This window comes from Pagrus major, chromosome 13 (assembly GCF_040436345.1).
Source record: "Pagrus major chromosome 13, Pma_NU_1.0".
NCBI lineage: Eukaryota > Metazoa > Chordata > Actinopteri > Spariformes > Sparidae > Pagrus > Pagrus major.
The window spans coordinates 17,995,198-18,019,026 of NC_133227.1; the positions used below are offsets into that span (position 1 = coordinate 17,995,198).

A 23,829-nucleotide genomic window follows, 5' to 3' on the forward strand; every position below is an offset into this window, starting at 1 on the left:
GAGGAAACTGTATAACAGTTTAAAAAGTTCTTCATGATTGATTGATGAATGGAGCAAATATATTCAGTCATTAAGTCTTTTGTATATTCAAAGTGAAATCACAGATGTGGTTGTGTTTAAGCTATTAAATATATTTATATCTATTCTCCATATTCTCTTCGCTCCTCACCCTCCCACCCCTCCCCCTCCCTCACTGCTGATGTCTTTGCAACTTACTTTACCGAGAAAGTAAATGACATCAGTTCATTTACTTCTATGCCCTCCCAGAAAGCACCTCCCCCAAACCTCACCTATGACAGCCTTACCTGCTTCACACGCTAGTGACGTCTAACCGTGCCACCACCTGTTCCCTCGACCCAATTCCCTCCTCTCTTCTCCAAAACATCTCGCACGACATCTTGCCTTTCCTCACCACTCTGATCAACTCCTCCCTCACTTCAGGCCGTATTCCAGCTCCTTTCAAGACAGCTACAGTAAAGCCACTCTGTGAAGAATGGACTTTGCAGCCCACGTCCACACAGGATGGTGGCGACAAGACACACTGAGGTTGGGTGGTGATGAGGTGAAAACACAGCAACGGCAAATGTGGATGAGGGTGAAAAGTGCAGATTTATTTACAGTGCAAAAAAACAGGTGTTCCAGCCCAATGGCAACAAAAGAAAACTTCAAAAACAAAACAAACAAACAAACAAACAAAAAATGAACCCACCGGTTCCTCAACATTAAAGGCACTAGCAAAATTCTCTGACTCAATACAACCTCTCAGCAAGTTGCTCTCTCCCGACTCCCACACTCTGAGGCAGAAAACCCTGGCTTTAAATAGCCCTTCAGTTCCTCTAATTGGAAGAAACCAACGTGACAGGGTATTTTTTTTTTAGGTACAGACATTCAGCTGATATTTTACCCATCACACACAGCTGCTCCAATACTACTAATAATAATATTAATATATTAATTATTATTATTATTATTAATGAATATAATTAAATAATATTTACATTTCATTATAGTCTATACACCCATAGCTTCCCCCGCTCAAATCAACCCTTTCCCCTGTCCCAAACCGGGAATAAATTCGTCATAGTCGGGGGGCTCGTGTTCCTTGGGGAAGCAAAGTGATGCGGGACCAGGAAGTGAAAGTGAACGTTATCACTGTAATGTTGGTGTTTGCGTGCACAATGTATGGACAAACAGAATGGAATGAGTTATGGAGCTGAATCGACGGGTACCGCGTCGTCCGCTATGATGTTGGCAGAAGTTTGGTGAGTAACTGAAAGATGTGTAAAATAGTAATTACGCATGAATGAATTACGCCGCGGTTGCCGGCACCGCGTGTAATTGCAAACGCCCGAAGCTGTGTGTGTATGCATGTGTGTGTGTGCGTGTAAGTGTGTGTGTGTGCGTGTAATAGACAGTAGTCCGTTTAAATGGTGCAGGGAATGTCAGGCGAGTTGGGGGAAAAGAGGGCTAACTTTTCACACACTCCTAAAGAAACCCACCCTTGACTCAGCTGACATCCGAAACTACAGACCTGTATATCTTCTCTCTTTCCTCTCTAAAACTCTAGAACGTGCTGTCTACAACCAACTGTCCTCCTACCTTTCACAGAACAACCTCCTAGACCCTAATCAGTCAGGCTTCAGGACTGCTCACTCCACTGAGAAGGCCCTCCTCACAGTGACTGAGTCACTCCGTGCCGTCAGAGCCTCGTCCCACTCATCAGTCCTCATCCTCCTTGATTTATCCTCTGCGTTTGACAAAGTCAACCACCAAATCCTCCTCTCCACTCTGGCTGAACTTGGCATTGCTGACTCTGCTTTAACCTGGTTCGCATCATACCTGACAAATCGCACCTTTCAGGTCACGTGGTATGGCTCTTTGTCCAAACCCTGCTCCCTGGAAACTGGCGTCCTTCAAGGCTCAGTACTCGGACCGCTTCTGTTTTCATTATACTCTAGATCAGTGGGCACTGCAGTCACATCACATGGATTCTCTTACCACTGTTATGCTGACGACACCCAACTGTTCCTCTCCTTTCCCCCATCCTCCAACACTCACGTTGCCATGCGCATCTCGGAATGTCTGGCAGACATCTCCGCTTGGACAATTGCGCATTATCTCAAACTCAACCTCAGTAAAACTGAACTCCTCTTCATCCTGGGGAAAGACTGCCCTCACATGGAACTGGCAGTCACTGTCGAGAACGTCACGGTATCGCCATCATCAACTGCGAGAAACCTGGGTGTGATCCTCGACGACGGACTATCCTGCACTTTCAACGTCACCGCGGTGGCTTGATCCTGCAGATTTGCCCTCTACAACATCTGCAGGATCCAGTCTTTCCTCACAAAGGACGCAACGCAACTCCTGGTCCAATCGCTGGTCATTTCCCGCCTGGACTACTGCAACTCTCTCTTGGCTGGACTCCCAGCCTCTGCGACTAAACCCTTGCAACGTATCCAGAACGCTGCAGCATGCCTTGTTTTCAATCTACCCAAATTCTCCCATGTGACCCCCCTCCTCCGTGACCTCCACTGGCTTCCTGTTGCGACCCGCATCAGATTCAACACCATGGTGCTGGCCTTCAAGGCCGTCAACAGAACCGCACCCATCTACCTCCAAACACTGGTCAGACCACACACCCCAAAGCGAGCACTTCGCCCTACTACATCAACTGGCCAGCTGGTATCGCCATCGCTGAGAGCAAACAAAGGCCACTCAGCGAAGTCGCGACTCTTCTCTGTTTTGGCGCCCCAGTGGTGGAATGAACTCCCGACCAATGTCAGGACAGCAGAATCGCTCGCCATCTTCCGCAAAAGACTCAAGACTCACTTGTTCAGACTTCACCTCGACCCTGCATAGCATGACTCCCTCCCAACCCCCCACCCTCCCCCCACAAAAAAAATACTTATTTATATGCACTTGTAAGTTCTTAACCTTAGCACTTTCATCATATCACTTTTGTACTTATGGTATCCTTGATAAATAGCAACTACTTTGCTCAGATGAGGGCTTGAAAATTGTTTCTCTTTTCTTTTCTACTTTATCGACGGTGATGTCATGGTTTCTTTCTTGTGACAAATGTACTTATTGTAAGTTGCTTTGGACAAAAGCATCTGCTTAATGTAAATGTAAATATGCTGTACACTGTGTTCAAGTTTATGTCTCATCCCTCAGTCGCTAACTAGCACTTTACTTCCTCCTGGAGCTGCAGAATAGCAATGAAAGAAGAACTGTGAACTTCATTATTAATTAATATAAGTTCTGATAGATGAGGAACACATTTTTGTAAAATGTATACCTCTAAATCTTGCCTTACATGTTTGTCAGGTGTTCCAAGATGTTTTGAATGAAATATTTACCCAGTCTTGGCCTCTTTGGCCAGTGCATTTGAGAGGGTCTTTTTTTATCATAAGTTAAGATCTTGACAACAATACTATATATTTGGCATTTAAGATACATTACATTACTATTAATACATACATACTAAAAATGACTAGACCTATGTTACTGTATATATTTTCTTGAGCTTTCTTTTTGCATTATCCTAAAAGTTCCCAACAATGTTCAAACCCAGAGAAAAGCTTACAACCGTGAAGGTACATTTCATAGAAACATAAGTGAACCTCAGCTGACCTTTCAATCAGGTTACTTTACATACAAGAGTAAGATGCTAAGTCATTAAAATGTAAATAAGTCCCAAATAATAATCACTAATTATAAAAGTCACTCGTAAAAATCATAAATAAGTGAAATATACCATAACTAAGTAGAATATAATCATAAATTAAAACTTCAAGCAGTGATGAACGGGCCCTCGCAGGGCATGCTACTGTCGGAGCTTGTTAATGCAACAAGTTCCATTGAGGAATCAACAGTGAAGGCAGTCAAACTGTCATTTAGCAATAAAAGCGCCACCTATTGGCCGATTTGCACCAAATTTCTGTCATCGGGCCATGGAACACAATTAGGAAAAGTTTTGTGGTAATCGGACTGTATTTCGTCAAGATATGCAAGACTGTCTGTTTGACCACAATGTGCAGGAAATTGTTGTTTTATATTTTGGCCGTTGTTTGGACTATCAAAATTCTTTTACTAACTTTTTGTCAGGAGTGTCCACAGATGCTGTGTGCAAAGTTTGGTGCAAATGGGGGAAATTGCCTGGGAGGAGTTTGAAAAAGTAGGTTTGTGATATTTTGCGAGTTTGCGAAAAAAAATGGTAGGTGGAAATGGGCGTGGCCTATATCACAAGATTCAACACAATTCAGGGAACGCGTGGATATAAGGTTTTTGAATGTGCGACAAACTATATGGGAGTTATAAGCCAAAACGCACTTTCCTTGATTATAGACCACCATAGATTATAAAAATTTTTGCCAAGCCTAATGTGTTTGCCAAATAAAATCACGTTTTCATCAATGTTCAGGCAGTGAAAAATGCGATCATTTGGGAGGAAGGAAAAAAATAATAATCCTTACAAAAACAATAGGGACCTCGCAGGTTTCCTGCTCGGGCCCTAATTAAAGCTGCAAGCAGCGATGAACGGGCCCTTGCAGTCCACGCGTGTCGGAGCATGCTGCTGTCGGGGCGTGGCGCTTATCCGGCCCCATGGACCGATCATTGTGTTTGCGTGCCTTAACTGTCCGTGTGTTAATGGGACTGTATTTGGTGAAGATATGCAAGACTGTCTGTTTGACCACAATGTGCAGGAAATTGTTGTTTTATATTTTGGGCGTTCTTTGGACTATCACAATTCTTTTAATAAATTTTTGTCAGGAGGGTCCACAGATGCTGCGTGCAAAGTTTGGTGCAAATGGGAGAAATTGCCTGGGAGGAGTTCGAAAAAGTAGGTTTGCGACATTTCGCAAATGGAAATTTAGTGCGAAAGTGGGCATGGCCTGCATCACACATTTCAGCTGAATTCAGGGAACACGTAAATATAAGGTTTAAAACTGTGCAACATATTATGTGGGAGTTATTGGGCAAAAACGTTTTTGTCTTGATAATAGCGCCACCTGCTGGTCATTTTTGGTGTGTGAGTTACAGGGGCCAGTGTATAACACCCCTATCAATTTCATATCCATAAGTGTTATGGTGTGGGCACATTGCCAAATATTAAATTAGACTGCCACGAGACCGCCACCTAGTGTTGGATCAGTAAAACCTTTGACAGATATCCTCAGGAGGGCATTGACAATAATTCTACCAAGTTTCGTGTAAATCCGAGTAACAGATGTGGAGATATAAATTACTTCAATTTAAAGAGCGCCACCTAGTTGTCATCGCCAAAAATGTTGCACAGAGCCTTAGGGGCTCATGGGGAAGTAGTATCCTGAGTTTCATGTAATTTGGACAAACCAATGTGGAGATATGCAACACTTCTTGTTTGGAACGAAATCTGCAGGAAGTTGTTATTTCATAAGTTGAGTATTCTTTGGAATATCACAATTCTTTTAGTAAATTTTTGTCAGAAGGGTCCACAGACGCTGTGTGCAAAGTTTGGTGCAAATTGGTGAAATTGCCTGGGAGGGGTTCGAAAAAGTAGGTTTGTGACATTTCGCAAATTTGCGAAAAAAAACCTTAGGCAGAAATGGGCGTGGCCTATATCAGGAGATTCAGCACAATTCACTGAACGCTATAAGGTTTAAGAATATAAGGTTTTTGAATGTGTGACAAAGTATATGGGAGTTATTAAGCAAAATGCACTTTCCTTGATTATAGCACCACCTAGTGGTGGAAATTCACAACGACAACAGATTGTAAAATATTTGCCAGGTGTGACGTATATTCCAAGTTTGGTGCGTTTTGGGGTATGTTCAGGCAGTGAAAAATGCAATCATTTTGGCAGAAGGAAACAAATAATAATAATCATTCGAAAAACAATAGGGACCTTGCAGGTTTCCTGCTCGGGCCCTATTAACATTTGAAAAACAATAGGGACCTTGCAGGTTCCCTGCTCGGGCCCTAATAACTAAAAAAAAAGAATAATCACTACAAAAACAATAGGGACCTTGCAGGTTCCCTGCTCGGGCCCTTATAATAATCAATACAAGAACAATAGGGACCTTGCAGGTTTCCTGCTTGGGCCCTAATAAAAACCATTTGAAAAACAATAGGGACCTCGCAGGTTTCCTGCTCGGGCCCTAATTAAAACAGCAAGCAGTGATGAATGGGCGTCAGGGCATGCAGCAGCTGCAGCCTGGTTGCCGGACATTGACCGCACACACATTTGATTTTTCATGTCTTTTGTACACTGCATGAAGGTGGTGTCCACTATGTGGTGCTAGAAAACACTCACTAATTACACAAAGAGTCGGCCGCAACATAAAAATTTCATATTAATCAAATGATTGCCACAAAAGACTCACATAGACGGGACTGTGATCAAACATGTCAAATTTAGGGAAGATTGGACAAAGTACAGTCAGGTTAAAACAACATCCTGTTTCATGGTGACTAACGTGTTGGCACAGCAATGGCATCCGAGAAGTCACAATGTTTGCCTCACACCATTATCATGGACTGAAGGTTTGCCTGAACAACTGAATATTGTCATGTGTATGTGTTGAGGCCAGGACTCTTACCAAACATGAGTGCAGATTCGATCATGTACAGCTGAGTCAAAGCAACTTCCTGTTTAATGGCCAATCATTAATATTTGCCACTCTGCCATGCCCCTCAACGCAAACTCAAGCTTTTGCTTTTTTTTCATAAGTCGATCAGGTTATAGTACTCGGAAGCGGTGGTGACCTCCTGAGTGTCTTTAGTAACCGTTGTAAATGCCATCAGTTACCATGTGACAAATATTGTTCCTTTGACCCAATCATAGTTGGTCTCATTTAAAGCCCTCCAAAATCTAGGACATATTATCCATAGACATTTCCTTACATTGTTACATCAGTGACACACAGATCTACTTGCCCATTAGAGCCACTGAACCTGGCATGCTTCTACTGACTGCCTATATGATGGATGACACAAAATTTTCTGCAGCTTATTACTAGCAAAACAGAGATCGTTGTTGGTTCCCAGCACATAGCAAAGAAAATTTAGCTATCTGCTGATCCCCTGCTGGAACACATCAACATAGCTGCAAAGCATCTTTTGAAATCTATTTGATTGTAATTTAAGCTTTGAGCAGCATCCAACAAAACTTGCAGTCCCAGAAATATGTCTAAAAATACGATCCATTTTTATCTTTCAAAGACACAGAGACCATTTAACATGATTAATCTACTCACACCTTGACTATTGCAATCCCCTTTTCACTGGGCTCAACCAAAAATCTATTATTTGGCTTAAAATTGTACAGAATTTAGCTGCCAGGCTTTACCAAGATACAAGATTAGTGACCACATCAGGTCTGATTAAGACTGCGTGCATTGGCTACCAGTGTGTTTTAGAATTGCTTTTAAGATCCTGCTGTTGACTTTCAGGGCTCTTCATGGCCTCTCTCCATGCTATTTATCTGAACTCTTTCATACGAGCCAGTACATAGCCTGAGATCCTCTGACAGAGGTCTCTTATCTGTACATGCATCAGAAAACGAGAAGTGACAGAGCATTCACAGGCCAAGCCCCAAAGCTACAAGCTGCCTGAGGAAATAGGTCAATAGAAACAATGACCTCTTTCAAATCGCTTCTTAAAACATACTTTTATTGGAGAGCTTTCTCTGTTTTTACTAGATTTAACTGACTGTACTGCTGGTTTTATTTGTTTATTTGCCTAGTGTATTTAGATTTTATGAACTAATGGTATGCACTTTTTCTTTGAGTTTGTGTATGTATTCATACATGTACACATGAAAACTTTAGTGTGTGTGTGTGTGTGAAACTGATTGACACCTTGAACCCTCACTATGTCCCATTAATAGCCTTCTCTAGTCATATCAAGTGTTGTTCATTTCCTCTTACCACTCACAATCACTCTGTAGTTCCTCATTCTGCTAATGTCTATGTACCATGCTAAGCAAAATCTGCAGTAATACGTCATCTTACTAGATATCAGCTGAGTACATTATACAATATGCAATAAAAAAAGTGAACAAATTTATCACCAGTATTTTCCTGCAATATCAAAATGATGTTTCAGGGGATGTATACCTCCGAGTAAGCTTCTTATTTCATTCAATTGACAGTTTGTCAGAGCCAGCAATAGAGCCACAGAGCCATGGACATTAGAACAGTTTTAAAAATACATAAATGTTGCAGTACATGGTCTTGACAGGCTCACTTTTAATAAATAGTAAGAGCCATGCTCTTATCAGGATGTATCCATCAGTGCCATTTTCTATGATGAAAGATGCAAAAATATTGTACCGCACTAAGATAACCGATTTTATCATCTGACCGGCGGCACCGGAATAACGGTGGTTTATTAACCTACATACGTAGAGAGAATAATTTTAGTAGCCTCCAAATTAAATGCGGCCAGTGAAACAAAGTATTACTCTGTCACTTCTACCAACTGACAATGGGGGGTGCTGCAAAAGCAAACCAACCATGAACCTACCTAAAGGCAAGAACGAAAGAAAAAATTACAGATCAATACCAGTGATGTTTTCAAAACGGACAGAGACACCACAGTATTTGTAAGTCATCCCTCCAACCATAGACTGATAAACTATGAAAATCAAAATCGATGTATGTTACGAGGTAGTCGACCCACTGGCAGAGTTTACGCTAGACTTTTGTGACAGTCCAAATGTCCGTAAATACTTCAGAACCTTGGCTGGTGTAACGTCAGACTCAAACAAAGACTCAAACAAAGACAGCATCAGTTAAAACAGGCATGGTAATAAAGTTACATGTTATGGTTTTACGGGATATTAAATGGAGGAGAGGACCCAAACGCAGACACACACATAGGCACACACAAGAGGCAGTATAGAGGGGAAACAAAAAGCGAGCTTTAATAAACAAGCTGAAACTACAATCCACGAGGGGAATACAAACAATATAAAAGTAACACTAGAAGACAAAAACCAAAGTAGCAACAAAGGGCTAAGCAAAGTACAAATCAAAAGAGAAACCAAATTACAAACATACCAAAACCGGGAGACACGAGGGGTCACAGGAGGAGACACGAGGGAGGAAGCTGGTTGGGAACAAAGAGAGACTTCACGGGGGAACACGGAACAAGGCAGACCAGGACAAACACAGGCTAGGCTAACGGCTAATGCAGGTATGGTCGGGAACGGGACATCAAAGAGGGAGACAGACCAACACGGGGAAACGAACCAACATGGGGAAACAAAATGATCTGACGAAGACATGAGGGCGAACAAAGGCTATATACACAGAGACACTAATGACAAGACGAGGTACAGGTGGAGTGAGGACGGACACGGACAGGTGAGGGAATCAATGGAAAAACACACAGGAAGAAGTGACAAGTAGGATGCGACACACAAGGGAACAATTTCAAAATAAAACAGGAAATAAACCAAACAGATACTGAACCATGACAAAAACACATAGGAGGAACTGATAAGCATGACATGACACACAAGGGTAAAACTACAAAGTAAACAGAAACAGGCACTGAATCATGACATTACTAAAACAAACACCAATTTACTGACTGTTACAATGAGTGGTGTAAAAATGCGTTGTTATGGAAACGGTGCTTTTTCATCCTTGGATTGCATCATCTGCATAAACTCTGCCCAGTAGCTAGCCTTGAATCAGTTTACCAGCCACTGTGGCGGGTTCATTCCAGTCAGATATGATCCAATTAATCTTAATGATCGATATCTTGGTTAAGGCATAACAGTGCGCTTTCCACAACCCTAGAGTTAGATCCGGTCAAATTATATGTTTCTGATTGGACCAAAGTGTCACTTGGACTCTTCACTGCTACTAATTATTACTCCGCGCTCCGGTCAGCAGAGCCGGCCGGGGCGCAAAGTAATAATCTGACCACAACCTGGTGCATCTCCTGCCTGTTTACAAGCCCCTTGTTAACAGGTGACCAGTGGAAACCTGCACAGTTAAAACATGGTCTGAGGAGTCTGAAGAGGCTCCTAGGGACTGCTTTGACTCAACTGTGTGGGAAGAACTGTGTGTTTCTCATGGGGAGGACATCGTCAGTTTAAAAGGCTGCATAATGGACTACATTAACTTCTGTGTTGATAACACTGTACCCACCAGGACTGTACAGTGTTTTTCAAACAGCAAACCCTGGATTAATCCTGGCATAAAGGCTCTCCTTAAGGAGAAAAAGAGGGCCTTTAGGTCAGGAAACAAGGAGGAGCTGAAGACTGTGCAGAAGGAGCTGAGGAAGAAGATCAGAGAGGGGAAGAACAGCTACAGGAGGAAGATGGAGGTCCAGCTGCAGCAGAGAAATGTCAGTGGAGTCTGGAAAAGCCTTAAAACAATCTCAGGGCTGAGGAAACCAGACTCCCAGGCTGCCGGGGATCAGACGTGGGTGAACGACCTGAACCTATTCTTCAATAGGTTTGACCAGACACCCACCCCTCCCCCAGCCCAGTCATCTCTGCTGCCCCCCACCACCTCTTCCATCCCCCGTTTCCTGCCCCATTCTCACCTCTACCTTCCTTTCTACTGCTTTCATGTTGCAGACTCCCCCCACTGACATTCACCCACCTCCCCCACCCGACACTCAGCCCCCCTGCTCCAATCTGTCCCTCTCCACTATCCAGGTGAGGAACGTACTGAGGAAGATGAAGGTGAAGAAGCCCACGGGTCCTGATGGTATCAGCTCCAGGCTCCTCAAGTCCTGTGCAGACCAGCTGTGCAGGATGTTGGAGTACATCTTCAACATGAGCCTGAAGCTGGGAAAAGTGACACTGCTGTGGAAAACCTCCTGCGTGGTACCAGTATCAAGGACCCCTCACCCAAAGGACTTCAACAGCTACACCCAGTTGCTCTCACTTCACACCTGATGAAGACCCTGGAGTGGCTGGTCCTTGTCCATCTCTGCCCTCTGGTGGGTCCTTTTATGGACCCACTCCAGTTTGCCTACCAGCCTGGTATCGGAGTGGACGACGCCATCATCTTCCTCCTGGACAGATCACTGTCTCACCTGGAAAAGCCTGGAAGCACTATGAGGATCATGTTCTTTGATTTCTCCAGTGCTTTCAACACCATACAGCCTGCACTTTTGGGGGACAAGCTGGAGCTCACGGGGGTGGACCAACACCTCACATCCTGGATCCTCGACTACCTCACCAACCAGCCAAAGTATGTGAGGACTCGGGACTGTGTGTTGGACATGGTTGTTTGCGGTATGGGGGCCCCACAGGGAACAGTCCTGGCCCCTTTCCTGTTCACCCTGTACACTGCAGACTTCTCCCACCAAACACCCCACAGCCATCTACAAAAGTTCTCTGACAACTCTGCTATTGTCGGCCTCATCAGGGACGACAGAGCCTACAGAGAACTTATTCAGGACTTCGTAGACTGGTGCCAGCGGAACAACCTCCAGCTCAACGCCGGGAAGACCAAAGAGCTGGTGGTGGATTTCCGCAAGCACAAACAACCCTGCACACAGGTGAACATCCTGGGAATGGACATTGAGATGGTGAAGTCTTACAAGTACCTGGGAGTTCACCTGAACAATAAACTGGACTGGATTGATCACACTGCAGCAACATATAAGAAAGGTCAGAGCAGACTCCATCTGCTGAGGAAGCTCAGGTCATTTGGAGTACAGGGGGCACTCCTGACGAGTTTCTATGACTCTGTGGTGGCATCAGCCATTTTCTATGGTATAGTCTGCTGGAGCAGCAGCATCTCGGCAGCAGGCAGGAGGAGACTTGACAAACTTATCAAGAAGGCCAGCTCCATCCTGGGATGCCCTCTTGACCCAGTGCAGGTGGTGGGAGAGAGCAGGATGATGGATAAGCTGTCATCGCTGCGCACCACCTGCAGGTCACTATCACCGCACTGGTCAGCTCCTTCAGTGACAGACTGATACACCCTAAGTGTGTGAAGGAGAGGTATCACAGGTCCTTCCTTCCTGCTGCTGTTAGACTGTACAACCAGCACTGCTCCCAGTAGACCTCACATGTGCACTATGCCATAAACAACTCTACACATATCCCATATACATTTTGGTTTGCACTAACTGGACAATTTTTTAAAATACCCATATTTATTATTATTTATAAATAAAAATACCATACTGTTTATAATTACACTGTTCATATTGTAAATATTACTACAGTGTTCATATTGTAAATATTATGTATATACAAGTCAATTCTATTTCTTATCTTCTTATTATATTGTTTATTTTTTACTTTTTATTATTGTCTATTGTAATTACTGTCCTTTGGCTGCTGTGACAAAGAAATTTCCCCATTTGCGGGACAAATAAAGGAATTCTGATTCTGATTCTGATTTTTTGTCGGAGTTTACAAGAACTGAAGTAAATTAAAATGTGGCGTTACATCCAGCGTTGCCAACCTAGTGACTTTGTCGCTATATTTAGCGAGTTTTCAGACCCCTCTAGCGACTTTTTCAAAAAAGCGACTAGCGACAAATCTTGCAACTTTTTCTGGTGTATTTGGAGACTTGTGGAGACTCTGACGTGAAAGCACGTATCGTTCAACGAGCAGCGGGTGCTGCCGTTGGACTGTCCCAAAGCACTCACAGGCATCAGAGCAGAGCATCAGCATTAGTATGATCCCTCCCAGGGCGGTGCTTAATGGTGTAATCGAAAATGGCAAGCTGAGCAACCCACGTTTGCTCCACAGCCCCGAATTTTGCAGTCTGTAAATGTACAAGTGGGTTATTATCTGTCACAACAGTCACTTTAGCACCCCACAAGTAGTCTTTAAATTTCTCCCCCATTGCCCACTTCAGTGCCAGCAATTCAAGTTTAAAAGAGCTATAGTTAGCATCATTGCGTTCTGCTGGGTTGAGGCTTCTACTGGCATATGCAATGACTCTTTCTGTACCTTCCTGTTCTTGTGCCAAGACGGCACCCAATCCACGGTTGCTGGCATCTGTGTAGAGGATAAATGGCTGAGTATAATCTGGATAAGCTAAAATGGGGGCTTTAGTTCTTGTTTCAACTGCTTGAAAGCTACCTCACATTCTTTAGTCCACTGAATCAAATGTGATTGTCGACCCCGGCTCCGGCCTGTTCCCCTCAACAGTTCATTCAGTGGTTTGGTAATCTTTGAGAAGTCTTTAATAAAGCGTCTGTAGTAGCCTGCAAATCCCAAGAAAGATCTCACCTGTTTGACTGTGGCTGGGGTGGCCCAGTTTTGGACGGCTGCCATCTTCTCTGGGTCAGGTGCAACGCCCTGGCCGCAGACTTTACGCCCCAAAAACTTGACTTACTTCTGGAACAGGTGACACTTTCCGGGGCGGAGTTGACACCATATCGACTGAGGGACCTGAATATCTCCTCTAGGTGATTCAGATGAGCTGCAAAGTCTTTAGAGTACACAATAACATCACTGAGGTACACAAGGGAGGATTCAGTTAAGTGGTCACCTAAACAGCGCTGCATGAGTCTCTGGAAAGTAATGGGGGCGTTGCAGAAGCCAAATGGCATCCTTTCAAACTCAAATAAACCAAAAGGGGTGGTGAATGCTGTTTTCTCTCTATCACTTTCTTCAACCTCGACTTGCCAGTATCCGCTAGCCAGGTCAAGAGTTGAATACCATTCAGCTCGGGTGAGGCTTGTAAGAGTCTTCAATACGGGGGAGGGGGGAGGGGGAAGGCATCTTTGTGTGTGAGGTTGTTGAGTTTACGATAGTCTACGCAGAAACGCCATGCTCCACACTTTCTGCACCAACACTATCGGGGCAGCCCAGGGACAACTGCTCTCTTGAACAACTCCTGCTGTTAGCATGCCTTGTAGAAACCTGCGGATCGCCTTATACAGGGTAGGGGGTATCGGTCTATATCTCTCTTTAAAAGGTGCTGCACTGCCTGTGGGGATCCTATGCTTCACTACATTAGTGCGGCCATAATCTTCCTCATGTTTGGAGAAGACATGTTCCCACTTCTGGACCAGCTGGTCTAACTGTAGCTGTTGCTCCCCAGTCAAACAGTCGCTCTTAAGAGATGTGGACCCAACCCTTGTTCCTAACGCGTCAGTTACCTGCTCACCACCATCGACAAGACTAACTTCCAGAACCCCTGGACTCACCTCTGTAAGGGACACTTCTCTGCCTGTCCTAACCTGTTCAGGGAGCACGGAACAGACCATAGCCACTCTCTGAAGTCTGTTGAGGGTCGTGGGGAATGGATTACTGTTTCTTACCCTAATAGGGAGCCGACCCTTCCTCAGCGTTACCAGAGTCCTTGCTACCTCAATACCCTCTACTCCGTCTAGAGGCTCCACTAGTGCGCACTGTCGTCTATAAGGATGTGATGGCACTTTTGCCCACAACATCACTTCACTTTGTGCAGGAATCGTTATGTCAGCGCGGTAGGCTAACCAAGCGGTGCTCTGCCAATTCTCTCTAGCCAAGGAAGCTTGGACGCGTTGGCAGTCAAGAAAGACTTCGCTCCAACCTTTCTCCAAAGGAGCGGAGCTAGCCTGGTATGAATCTGGGCGGCACCTACTAAAAAGTTCTTCCCAACAGTCCCAAATTACATTCATTCCCAAAATGGCCTTTTTGTCCCCTATAAACTCATCTTTGACTACGACAACACCGCGGGCTGGGACTCGGACTCCCCCAACTTGAAAATCTGCAACAACATAGCTGGTATAGGGAATGCTCAACCCATTCGCTGCCCTAAGTTTAAGCCAAGACAATACTCCTCTCTGTTCTTTGTCTTTAAAAAGCTCACTACACAGGCTCTCACTAAAAAGGGTGCCTTGGGAGCCAGTATCAACCAAACACTGGACGCCTACCTCATCTACCCTCACAGTCACCTGGGGGCAGGGTCCAAAGATTTTAACCTCTGTATTGTTGTTAGGAGGGTCAGCTCTAGGGGATCAGGACACCTGACCCACGGTGGCCGGAGAAACTAAAAACCCTGAGTGGCAGACCTAGTGGGACAATAACGACTAAAATGGCCAGGTTCAGCACAAGAATTGCAAATTGGGCGTCCTTGTGGGTCTATATTTGTGAGGGCCACCTACAGTTCTGTCTCTGTACCCATTTCTGCTAGGATTGGATGTGTATGTCTCTGAGTGCAGGGGTGGGGATGCCTGTGTGGCCGCTTTAACATTATCTTTGAGTCCTGCTAAAATTGTTTTTGTCATCTCTGTCATCTGTTCCTTTACCTCTTGGAGGATCTCCTTTTTCAGCTCTTGCTTCCAGTCCCTTGGGGTGGGTGAAGCAGTGGGCATCCGCTGTTTCACTGCTAAGCAGGTAGCAGGCGGCCAATGTTCGTCCTGTTCCTCTTCCAGCGCCAGCGCCTCCATCTTGAATTCATCGAAGGAGAGTGTAGGTGTCTTCCTCACTTGGCGAGGCAGCTCTTGTCGGATGGGTCCTTCTCTCAATCCCATAATGAACTGGTCCCTCAGCAGAACATCTCCTTCACCTAGACCGCCACCATCCCTCTGCTTCAACCTGGAAAACAGCTCTCTTAAACGGAGGGAGAACGACCTCAGGGTCTGTTGGGGCTCTTGCCTACAGTTAAAGAACTGTGTGCAAAGGGTAGAGACATGAATATTATCACCATACAATGTAGACAACACATCAAATATTTTCCTCAGCGTATTCCTACAAGCTCTCTCTAAAGTCAGAATCTCCCTCTTAGCTTCCCCATCTAACAAGCCCAGTATAAAGTCTGCTTTCTGGGAGTCATTGATGGGCTGAAAACTGAGCATAGTCTCCATTTGCTGTCTCCATTCTCCCAGTTTAGTGTCGGAGCCCCCACCGCTAAATTTTTGCATCCATGGGCCCCCCATAAAAAATGGCATCATCATCCCAGGAGGCCCTGCAGCCTGTGCTGCACCCTCCTGCATGCTGCAATGGCCAGCTACTCAACCCAGTAGAGATACTGCCAACAACGCCAAATTTGTCACGAGCGTGTGTGGCGATAAAACTATAAAAACTAAATAAGGTCTCTACTGGGCAGCCACTGGTCACAAGCAACAACAAGGCAGGGGTTGGCCAAAGTTTGACCCAATTTATTTAGAAAAATAAACACAGAACAAGCTAAAATACTATAAAACAATGGCGGCAAATGCTCTAAAAGGATTATAAAAGAAATAATAAAAGAAGAGTCTACTAGGTGACGATGGGTGGGGGAGGCGGGTCGACAAGACGGGGTCCAAGTAACAGTCCAGCTTGTAAAGTCCAAAATCAGTCCCTTGCCACCTTTGCGCTCTTCCTCCTCTCCAGCTGCAGCCACGCTGTTGCGGCCGTGACACCTCCAGCTGATGTATAGAAAACAACCAGTCAATCTTCGGGTTTCATTGAGAGGAAAACCAAACAAAAGCAATATACAAAGCATGCAAATAAAATCCAAACAAATGATTTCAAACAAAATTAGGGGGTTTCTCTCGTCTCTCGCCTTCCTCTATATCGATCCCTATTAATATTACCACAACGGAGTGAAATGAAAGTGGTACTTAGCTTGGAGGAGGGGCGAAGCCTGCCTCAACCCCTCCACACTTCCCGCGATGCGTCTCCCTTGGTCCTTTCCCCAGCTGCCGTCTCTGGCTGCGATCTCTCGCTGGGTCTGTAGCGGAAGGTGTATCGATCAGATCCTTTCCTCGTCCGGCCGTAGGCTGAACCCGACTCTCTCTCTCTCTCGCCACCCTGGTCACATCCGTGTCTTCGTGCCGCAGCGTCTTGCACCGTCTGCCTGGCTGCCGTCCTCCCTCTGTTCTTCTTCACCCGGCTTTTCTACCTGTGGGGACCCCACCTGACAACCCCCACCACCAATCATAAGTCTCCAGCCTCCCGTCTCCTTCCGGGGCAGCATTACCCCGCGTCAGCCCGCAGCATTACCCTGTGAACATAATTTAAAAAGACAGCGCCGCCACTGGTCCCACCACTTGAAATAGTCACCCCGTGACACAGTCAATTGCGACTTTCCTTACTGAGGAGTTGGCAACAGTGGTTACATCGTGGGAGTTAAAAGAACCGCTGAGGAGAGTGTGAAGGAGAATGGGGAGACAAGCGAGGTAACGGCCAAGAAGACATTTTTAAATGAAAAATGATGCAATTTCCACTTCCTTTGTGTGGGTCCAGTGCAGTTGAACATATAAAATAAGTTGAAGTAGGCTTACTGTAAATTCCTGTAGTTGCAAGGAGATATTGATATAGATTTCTAACCATCTAACCTTCATTTTGAACCACTTTGTCTATTCAGACTTAATTTCCTGTTATTTCACGACCTAGTAGATGACCCTTGGATAGTTTTACCCCTGTAATCATTCATTGGTATCACATAATTACTGAATAATCAACTCTGGTAACAAGTACTGATTGGGAAATACTATGTGCATGTCTTGTACAAGAAAAATATGTTTCTAGGCATTGTACTGTACACATCAACGCTTAAATATAAAAGTGGCTGGTAAAAATGTTGAGTGGCTGGTAGATTTTAGAATTTACCAGCCACAATGGCAGGTGGAAAAAAAAGTTAATTTCCATCCCTGACTGAGAGAAAGAGAGGTGATGGAGGGGAGAGAAAGAGAAAGAGAAAGAGAGGTGATGGAGGTGAGATAAAGAGATGTGTAATTGTCCATTGTGCCCCTGTGCTGGTCAAAACAAACAAAAACAGCCAAACCTTATCATATGTGTTTAAGTCAAACATAATGTGTCAAATCCATGGTTCATTGTTGGCAAAATTATCATGATGGCCTTTATATAACACCACTATATGGTTCAGTCTTGCGTATATAGACTAATTTGCTATTCTATAAATGAGTTGAATATAATAATCTGTGTAGGTTTTCTTTAGGCCTAATAGGCTGTATTGTAATACGCTATAATGTATGAAATATATTCATCTCAATTTATCAATTAGTTTTCACAAAATTCCCCAGAAGTCATCATTTAAGGGGGAATTTTTCCCCCGGACCCCTAAAGCATGGAGGGGCCCAACATTTCTCGTAATCTCTACTACATAGCAAATTTGAATTTTGGACCTCGATATTTCTAAAATCCTGTGTACGGCCCTGTCTTTTCTACATTATGGTATACTTGTTTGGTAACCTCCCCATCTATTAAAATATTTAAAAGGGCCAGAGTCTATCATTTAGTGGCATCAAGTGGTGAGATTGCAGATTGCAACTGAATACCCCTCTCCTCACACTCAACAAACGTGAAAGGCCCTCTTTCGAGCCAGTGTTTGTTCTAGTCTACTGTAGAATCATGGTGGGAGAGGACCTGTTCTCTCTGTAGATATAAAAGGATCATCCTGAGGTAATGTAAACATAATTCTTTGTTTCAGGTGATTATGCATTAATATAAACATAATTGTGGATATTATATTACACTCCTACACAATCCTATAATATGAACAATTCAGCAGGCCATTAGGATTTTATCCTACAACATCAAACCAACAATGCACTGAAATGTTTTTATGGATTTTCATTTCAAAGTAAGGAAATTTGTGTTTAGTAGATTATTTCTTTGTTGTAACAATGCTTCTTAGCAATAAATCTTATGCCGTTGGAAAGCCTGTTTGCTTCCGTTTTAAATGGTCTCACATTTGTAAGGAACTTACATTTGTGGGATGAGCAGCAGAGCTGAGTATGTGGGTTGCGCCAGAGCCGTTTCTTGCTATATGCGGACTATGGGGGTGCATAGGGCCCCCTCAAATTGCAAGTCCGGTCTCAATATCTGAGGAGTGAGCCGTGCTTTTCCAGTGCATGGTACCAGCTTGACTCGTCTCGACTCGCCTTTTTTGGTTTTTCACCGGGAAAACTGCTTAGGTTCCAAGCGAGCCATGGCGATACGCACGCCCGCTGATTGGTCAGAGAAAATCATCATCCAGTGAGAGCGTCACGGCCGGCGTCTCTACTACACCGCGTTGCTATGACGTGGAGGGGGTAGCTTTAATGCTGTAACATTACTTTAGAATTATTTTTATGATTAATTTATCAATTTTAGTGTGTCCTCAGTTTATAGGTCTCTAATGTGAAGCTGTGCAATACATATTAGGCTTATTGTGGATTATTATGGACTATCTTTCTTTACCACATTTATTAGAATATTTATTGTGACAATATAATTTGAACAAATGTGCCTACATTCCTACAGTTTAGTTATGTTTTTGATGTATTACTTCGTTTTATTCAAAAGAATCATAATAACACAAATATATACTAATGGTCATATATAGTATAGTAAACTATACTATATATGACCATTAGTTCTGCCCACAGAATATAGGTTAAGACCATATCATCAGTTAGGCACAAGTAGTCCACTTTGTAATACCCTGCGAAATATACACAAAAAGTACAATGTGTCGAAAACTGCTTAAAAGTGACAACTTTGAAATTGGGTGCATGCTTTAAAGGGACACCGTACTGTATATTACAATGTTTAATATAAAACAGATTATGAATTTCTGCATTAGTGTAACATAGCTCAATTATATAGTATGAATATTTGCTTAGGACCTATTTTGCTTGGTAACCTAAGGAGTTTTGTCTTCGCAGGAGCAATTCTGAAATATTTTGGAGCCGTGGACCAGGAAGCAGCACGGCCGCCTTCCGCACCACCTGACCAGTAAGCAGCAGAGCCATCTTCACCACCACCAGACCAGGAAGCAGCATGGCCATCTTCTTCTCCTGCAGGCTTACAAGATCAGCTGCCAGTTTTTGGTCAACCAATTGATCCAGCTGACTGGCCATCAGTTCTCTCAGATTAGTCCAGGGCAGATTTAGTAGGTAGAGGACCATTTCAGGTTAGCCCAAATTTCACATTTCCCATTTTTTACAATTTAAAATAAAAAATTTTGAGGAACACTGCATCAGTTTCATTTATTGACATATAGAAGATCCCCATTGTTTACTTTGTATTAACATTTTCTATCAGTTCAACTTGCTTGGGTGGGTCCACTTAAGATGTTTGAATTTGAGAGAGGTTTTCACGACTCTGGCCTGTTTTCCTCTTAAAATGTAATACATTGTTGCATCTTTGTGGATCACCTAAAAGGGTTAGGAATCTATCCATTGTAGTTTGACAAAATAGGGCCCCCAAACAGCATCTTGCATAGGGCCGCCAAAAAGACAGAAATGGCCCTGGGTTGCGCCCATGAAAAATTTGCCAAATCTTCCCTGCCAAACAGCTTATTCTGCTATTGACTCTTGTTTGGTGTTGTTTGGTGGATGGGATTATTTAAGTCTGAAGAAACAAGACATATTTGCAATTTAACAATTTATCATATATTTATATTTAACAAACAGGAGCCTCAGTAGTGTGTGGAAGAACCATACACAGCTACAACAGCCTGGCACCTCCTCCTCATGCTGGTCACCAGCCTGGAAATAATCTACCAAACAAAAATGTCCTTACTTTTTGTTCAATGTTTATGGTGGCTGATCAGGCCATTTAGAGATACAGGGGAATGACCTATGACCTAAACATCTAAACAACTACTAAAATAAACACAACAAGTGTCAGTAGTGCTATCTTAAAAAATAGCAAAATTGACAGTTAGTTATATAAGTGTGTATTTATGTGTAAATGCCAAAAAATAGGAGCAACCCAAATTAGTGAAAAAAACTAAAAAAGAATTAAACCAACAGTGTGTTTGTTTCAATGTGGGGCTGGCTTTCTTGACATGAAAAGTTTAAGAACAATATTACCAAAGCAAAAAAGTGCAATTTGTTGAATTTTTTTGTGAAGTCACAATAAAAGCTAATTTATATTGAAAAATATTCTATGCTATGACGGGGAACAACGCACTGCCACCCAAAATAATCGTTAGCAATATAATCATCATCATAAAGTAATTTCAGGTTTTACTGCGGTTGTGCGTTTTTCTTAATGCTCGGTCCACATTGCCTGCTTGAACAGTGTGTGACGGCTGCTTTGCTGAACAACTGTGGCCCACAGGCATGTGTTTGTCCACACAGACAGCATTGCTACATGGAGTTTGCCTTTCATTAATTATCAATAAAGATGATGACATGATTTTCCTTTTCCCTCATCGAGACACTGATACTACCCTTCACCTGTTTACCTGTATATTTTGCTTAACATATTACCCATTATACACTTGAAATGCTGGTATGACATTGATACCACTGTCCGCGGATTATTTTCAGGTCTAATTTTGCTGAGAACTCCACACGTGATGTGGAAAAAATAGCTGAGATTCCAAATCTTTAGATGATGCACGATTGCAGCCTTGGGAGCTCTGCTCAAGTGGGCCGTGTGGCTGCTCCAACCTGTTTACATGGGGGCAAAAATGAAAAGCAAGAGGTTCTGGACCATGCATGCAGGCAATTTGGACCGGTGTTGCCACACCCTAGCTGTCGAAGATGGTGGAGGTGCTCATGCATGCGTTATTCAAATTGAGCAGTTACTTAGATTGGGTCCAGGTTACGTATCTGAATTATAACCGGTTAAAAAAAAACAACCAAATGTTTATATACAATAGGAACAAAGTAGATGGTTCTGACCGTGGAACCTGGAGGAACAAGATCACACAAAACACAAACACCCACAGCACTACAGCCGTAACAGTCACTGTAATAGAGCATTACTGGCAGAAATGGTAAGGACCCAAAAGCAATAACTGACCTGCTCAATTTGATGTGTCATTTAATGCACTACAGGCATCAGATTTGAAATGTGAACACAACAGAACCAGCAGGTATCTATACGACATGTAGTACTCTCGCAACCTCTGTCTCCTCTCCGCCTGTCTCTTGCAGTCATGACAGAACATTACTTTCATCTCAGTATTACTGAACTGGGATACATTTTTCACAATTGCTGAATTTGGTAATTACTGATGAGAGATTTCACTGCAGCTGTGATCTCTCTCCCTCTCTCTCTCTCCCTCTTTCAGTTCAATTAAATTTACACTCTGTGTTAAATGTAAATAAAACAGTATGTGATAATTTGCTTACTGTTTTTGGCACATACTAAATTGAAAACAGTACAAAGATAATACATCTAATGTTAAACCTCATCAACTTTATTGATTTTTGTAAAGATAGTCTTAATCTGAATTTGATGTTTTGTAATTTTTACATGTATTGTTTTCTTTATGTGTTGTTATCAGGGTGACATTGCTAAAGAGATCTTACTCTCAATGGCCTTCCCTGTTAAAATAAAGGGAATGAGGATGACAACTGTTCACACTCATAAGGAGCAGGTCGTTGCCCCTGTCCCAACTTGTTTAAAACGTGCTTCTTTGTTTGTCTCTATGTGCCAACTTACAACTTGTCCAGGATGTACCCTGCCGTTCACCCAATGTCAGCTGGGATCAGCTCCAGCCCCCTGTGACCCTCTAAGGATAACCTCTCATCTGGGGAAAATGTTATGTGAGATTTCTGTCAATGTTATCATTTACCGAAAAGACATCATCCTTTCAGTATATACAGTTCTGCTGTCCATGGTCATCTATCCAGAGTTAAACTGGTAAAACTCAAGTAACTGGACAACGAGCGTGAAATTAGATAGGAGTCACTTAAAGGGCCAGTTTTTGTCTGGGACAAAGTAAGGTGGAGCTACCTATTTACCATATCATTTCCATGCTGCAGCACACAGGCTGGTGCTTTGCATACAGTTAGAGCTCCAGAAGGCAACAACAAAGAGATTTGTTGTTGAAAAGTGCATTTAATTATACTCTGTCTGAAGACATTTATACCTACACATATGACAATTATGAATATTATGAATCATGTCACTTAATAGTTGTTGTACATGCCTATCAAAATTCTGTTTCAACATATGCAACATATAAAAGATACACTATATATCTTCGTCTTTATCAACCAATGGAATAACAGAGTATTACATAAACTTTACATTTAAAACAAATGTTGAAGTGGAAGTGATTTTATGAAATCTCAAATAGCAAACTCCTCTTTGAACAGCAAAGAGGAGTTCTACACTGTGCTTCTTTTTTATTATTTACCAATTTGAATATTGCAGCAACACATTGTTTCTACTGTTACTATCCCACTGACTGATAACTTGGAAGAGTTAAGTGTGCGTCTGTTCAATTCAAACATTAAAGAGTTTGTTAACTTTCCTGTACCCTCTCAGTGGGTCCAATGTAGCATTAAGGCAGGGCTGAAGTGTATTTATACTACTGTGCATGTTGATGAAGGTTCTCAGTCATCCAGGTCATGGTAATTCTAAGTGCTGTATCATAGACAATTGAACGTATTTTTAGTTTCTTGAAGACGTTTCACCTCTCATCCAAGAGGCTTCTTCAGTACTAACTAACTGGAGGGGAGTTGCAGGCTTTTAAACTCTGTGTGAGAGTGTCCTTACAGAGTCATTACTCAGAGTCTGAGTTTCAGAGTCGTTAGGGTGACCCACAAGTGGCCCTAATGACTCTGAAACTCAGAGCTCACACGTGTCCTTAACAACATTGTAAGTACACTTCCACACAAAGTTTAAAAACCTGCAACTGTCCTAGTTAGTTAGAACTGAATAAATCTCTTGGATGAGAGGTGAAACATCTTCAAGAAACTGTCTAGTTGCCTACGATACAGCACTTAGAAATACTACAGTGCAGTTTGCACCTCATTAACCATCCTTATGTTATTGAAGTGACCTCTATTGTTATTTGCATGATGGGGTTAAGACTCATCTGCATTTGTATGCAGAGTCCAGTGAAATCATATGCACGTAGTTCATTTCTTTCTTAAGCATACAGTGTATTGATAGTGCAGTGACAATTAGACAAGGTTGTGCAGTACTTTTTCTGTTCAGAGTTGTAGGGGCTGCTTCCTGCC

General features: G+C 43.1%; 1 pseudogene; it reads left to right on the top strand.

Moving 5' to 3' along the window:
- Window positions 1-493: 493 nt before the first annotated feature.
- LOC141007362 (uncharacterized) lies at window positions 494-2,862 on the top strand (annotated as a pseudogene).
- Window positions 2,863-23,829: the final 20,967 nt, after the last annotated feature.